Genomic DNA, 4,515 nt, shown 5'->3' with positions numbered 1-4,515 from the left:
ACCGCCTCATTGGTGAGTCGAACCAACTCGGGTCCTACTAATTCTCTCTCTCCTACCTTGTTCCAACATAGTGGGGACCTACACCGTTTCCCGTACAGGGCCTCAAACGGTGCCATTCCAATAGTTGCTTGGAAACTGTTGTTATACGAGAATTCCATTAGGTGAAGTTTGGAATCCCAACTTTCCTTAAAATCTAGTACGCAGGCGCGTAACATGTCCTCTAGAATTTGGTTTAAACGCTCCGTTTGTCCATCTGTTTGGGGGTGAAAGGCGGTACTAAAGTCGAGGCGGGTACCCAGTGCTTTTTGGAGTCCGCGCCAAAACGCTGACGTAAAGCGTGGATCCCGATCCGACACTATAGACACTGGGACTCCATGTAGTCTTACTATTTCTTTCACGTACAGTTGTGCCCAATTGTCAACTGTATATGCAACCTTCCCAGGTAGAAAGTGTGCCGACTTGGTCAACCTATCAACAACTACCCAGATCACTGTATAGCCTTTGGGCGTTTTGGGTAAACCTACTATGAAGTCCATCGCTATGTTTTCCCACTTCCACTCTGGTATGCTTAGGGGCTGCAACAACCCCGCCGCCTTTTGTCTTGGAGCTTTCACTTGTTGACAAACTAAGCACTTGCTCACAAACCCGGCCACATCTCTCTTCATGCTCTTCCACCAAAAGTGTTGTTTTAAATCTTGGTACATCTTAGTACCTCCTGGATGCATGGAAAATGGCGAGTTGTGAGCCTCCATCAGCATCTCCTTCCTTAAATCTTCTATTGCCGGCACACATAAGCGCCCCTGACACAATAGTCCTTCATCTGCTGACTTAGAGAATCCATCTACTGGACCTTTGTCTAGCTGTCCTAGGACTTTCTGTAGGTTAGGATCCTCTCGTTGGGAGGTAATAATTCTCTGCCTAAGCGTAGGTTGTACTGTGAGCCGGGCCAGCTGTGCTATGACTCCCTCGGTCGCTACAGCTATGTTGGCTCGCTCGAACTCTCTTTGTACCCTCACTTCCCTCGTAATGAGGGCCGACGAGTGGACCGTCTTCCTACTCAAGGCATCTGCAACCACATTTGCTTTCCCAGGGTGGTACTGGATATCTACGTCATAATCCTTCACCAATTCTAACCACCTTCTCTGCCTCATGTTTAACTCTTTCTGGGTGAAGAAGTATTTCAAACTTTTGTGGTCGGTAAAAATTTGGGTTTTTTCACCATACAGGTAATGTCGCCAGATTTTTAGTGCGAACACTACAGCAGCCAACTCTAGGTCATGGGTAGGGTAGTTCTTTTCATATTCTTTAAGTTGACGAGATGCGTATGCGACAACCTTGCCGTGTTGCATTAACACACATCCCAGTCCTTTCGTGGAGGCATCACTATAGATCACATATCCTTCTGAGCTCTCGGGTACTATGAGTACTGGGGCGGTTACCAATCTCTCTTTTAGGTTCTGGAAGCTTAACTCACAAGCATCATCCCATCTAAATGGCACCCCTTTCTTTGTTAACTTGGTTAAAGGCGAGGATATTTTAGCGAAGTCCTGCACGAACCTTCGATAATACCCCGCCAATCCTAGGAAACTCCTTACTTCCATTACCGTAGTTGGGCGTTCCCACTTTGTGATCGCTTCGACCTTGGTGGGATCTACAGATATTCCATCCTTTGACACCACGTGTCCTAGGAAAGAGACTTGTCGTAACCAAAATTCGCATTTGGAGAACTTGGCGTACAACTTGTGCTCTCTTAGGGTGGTTAGGACTTTTCGGAGGTGTTCCTCGTGCTCTAGGTCGGTTCTCGAGTATATGAGGATGTCGTCAATGAACACAATCACGAACATGTCTAGGCATTCTTTGAATACCCGGTTCATTAACTCCATAAACACGGCTGGGGCATTAGTGAGGCCAAATGACATCACTACAAACTCGTAGTGACCGTACCTTGTTCTAAACGCTGTTTTTGGTACATCTTTTTCATTAATCCTAATTTGGTGGTAACCGGACCTAAGATCTATCTTAGAGAATACTGTTGCCTCTCTGAGTTGATCAAACAAGTCTTCTATTCTAGGTAGAGGATATTTGTTTTTTACGGTTCTCCTGTTTAGCTCTCTGTAATCGATGCACAGACGCATCGATCCATCTTTCTTCTTAACAAACAACACTGGCGCACCCCAGGGGGACACGCTAGGTCGAATGAATCCTTTATCTAGTAAGTCTTGCAATTGCGCCTTAAGTTCTTTCAACTCTGCTGGCGCCATGCGATAGGGTGCTTTGGAAATAGGCCTAGTTCCAAGCTCGAGTTCGATGACAAAGTCGACCGCTCGGGAAGGGGGTATTCCAGGTAAGTCATCCGGAAATACATCCGGAAACTCGTTTACTATTGGCACGTTTGCCAGGGTCTTTTCCTTTCCTCTTACGTCTACAGCACATGCTAATATAGCCCATCCACCTTGTTGGACTAACCTCTTTGCTTTCATCATCGAGACTACCTTGGGGGTAATCCCGGTATTTGTGCCTTTAAATTTAAAGGTAGGTCCTGTCGGTGGTGAAAATTTTACTTCCTTTTTGCGACAGTCTATACTTGCTCGATTTTCAGCTAACCAATCCATGCCCAGTATGACTTCGAAATCCGTCATGTTTACCACCATCAGGTCAACGCTTAAAGTTTGGTTCCCTATGATCACTTGGCCATCCTTTACTCTATCCCTAGATACTAAGTCTACCCCCGCAGGGGTGCTGTTCTAATTTGAACCCAGCTTGTACAACAAACGACATGGAAATAAAGGAATGCGTGGAACCAGAATCAAATAAGGTAAAAGTGAAATGACCTAAAATGGATAGTGTACCTGTCACCACGGCGTCGGACCTCCCAGTGTCCCTGCTGGTTGACGCGTAGGCCCTAGCTTGAGCTCGCGGTGGTGCTGGTTGATCCATTTGCTCTACTACTCTGGGCAGGTTTGCTTGTGCTGCAGCATTTCCGGCCGTACAGTTCACGGCGATGTGCCCCTCTTGGCCACACCTATAACACGTTCGGCTGCCAGCCATGCACCTCCCACCGTGTAGTCTTCCACAGATAGTGCACCCTTCCTCTCTCCTCCCTCTGGCCCCATCCTGATTCCTGGGGTTCCTGTCAGTACGTCGGGGAGGGCGTCGCTCCTCCCATCTAGGAGCGGGTTTGTTATTGGAACGGTGCCTATTTGCTGGTGGTGGACGATCAGAGCCTCCTGATTCATGAGGACGCTTCTGCCCAATTATAACTCGCTCTTCACGCCGTTTCTCATCCTTTGGTTTCTCTAAAGCCTTGGCAGTTCTCAAGGCTTCCTCATAGGTCTTTGGGTTGAACGCCTCCAACATGCGGCGGATTCTTGGTACCAAACCCAATACAAATTTCTCTGTCATCTTTTCCTCAGTGTCCACCATGGACGGTGCGAATCTCTTGAGTCTATTAAACTCTTGGTTGTACCTCTCCACTGTGAGTCCGCCCTGTACCAGGTGGGCGAACTCCTGCTGCTTTTTAAGTCGCTCTGACTTAGGATAATATTCTTTAAGGAAGGCCTTCTTAAATCGTTCCCAGTTCATTGGTCCCCCTTCTGGGTTAAGAAGGGTCTTGTTATCTCTCCACCATATCTCTGCGTCCTTCTGTAGGACGAAGGTTGCACAGGCGACCTTTTGGTTCTCTGGGCACTCCATAGTCTCAAAGGTGGTTTCCACCGCTGCAATCCACATTTGGGCTTCTATGGGGTCTACTAGGGAACCAGTGAATGGTCGAGGGTCGTATCTCTTGAAATCCCTTATCCAGTTTGAACATCTAACAGGTTGTGGAGGGTTTACTGGGGGATTGGCCTGAGCAGTGGCTTGTGCCTGTGCCTGGGCCTGTACCTATGCCTGTACTTGTGCCAGTGCCAACGCCTGTGCCTGGGCCTGTGCTTGGGCTTGTTCCTGGGCCTGTTGTAGACTGGCTTGTTGATTGGTTACTAAGGTTTGAATTAGGGCTTGGATCGAGTCACACATTAACCTAGTATTAGCATCTACTCCACCTATTGGGGGTGCAGCTTCAGGTGCGACTTGGAGTGGTAGGGTAGGCTGGGGTGGGGCTTCTACTGGTGGTGGAGGCTCAGCTTGTAGTGGAGCTTGAGGAGGTAGCTCAACTGGCGGTAAGACTGGGGGCGGCGTAACTGTTACCGGCCCAGTCTCTGATCTTTCTTGAGGTGGGCCCCCTACTGCCACACCTCGTCCTACTTCTCTACGACGGGGTCGCCCCCTTCCTCGTCTTCCTCTTCCTCTTCCTCTTCCTCGTCCTCTGGGCATGGTTCTATAAACCAAGATAAGGTTGCTTAAGTCTAAAGCCTAAATACTATGCATATATATAAATAACAATACGCACCCTATACAATACATCGTAACGCCAAAGAAGTAAACATTCGTCATGCTAAGCATCATCTCATGCTACTAACCAAAATTACTCAGCATGCAACACATGACATCATACTTTTAAATAAATACGTGGAATAT

The sequence above is a fragment of the Cucurbita moschata genome, unplaced genomic scaffold, assembly GCF_002738365.1.
Source record: "Cucurbita moschata cultivar Rifu unplaced genomic scaffold, Cmos_1.0 Cmo_Scf00002, whole genome shotgun sequence".
In the NCBI taxonomy this organism is placed as follows: Eukaryota; Viridiplantae; Streptophyta; class Magnoliopsida; order Cucurbitales; family Cucurbitaceae; genus Cucurbita; species Cucurbita moschata.
Note: the sequence above shows the minus strand (reverse complement) of the source record.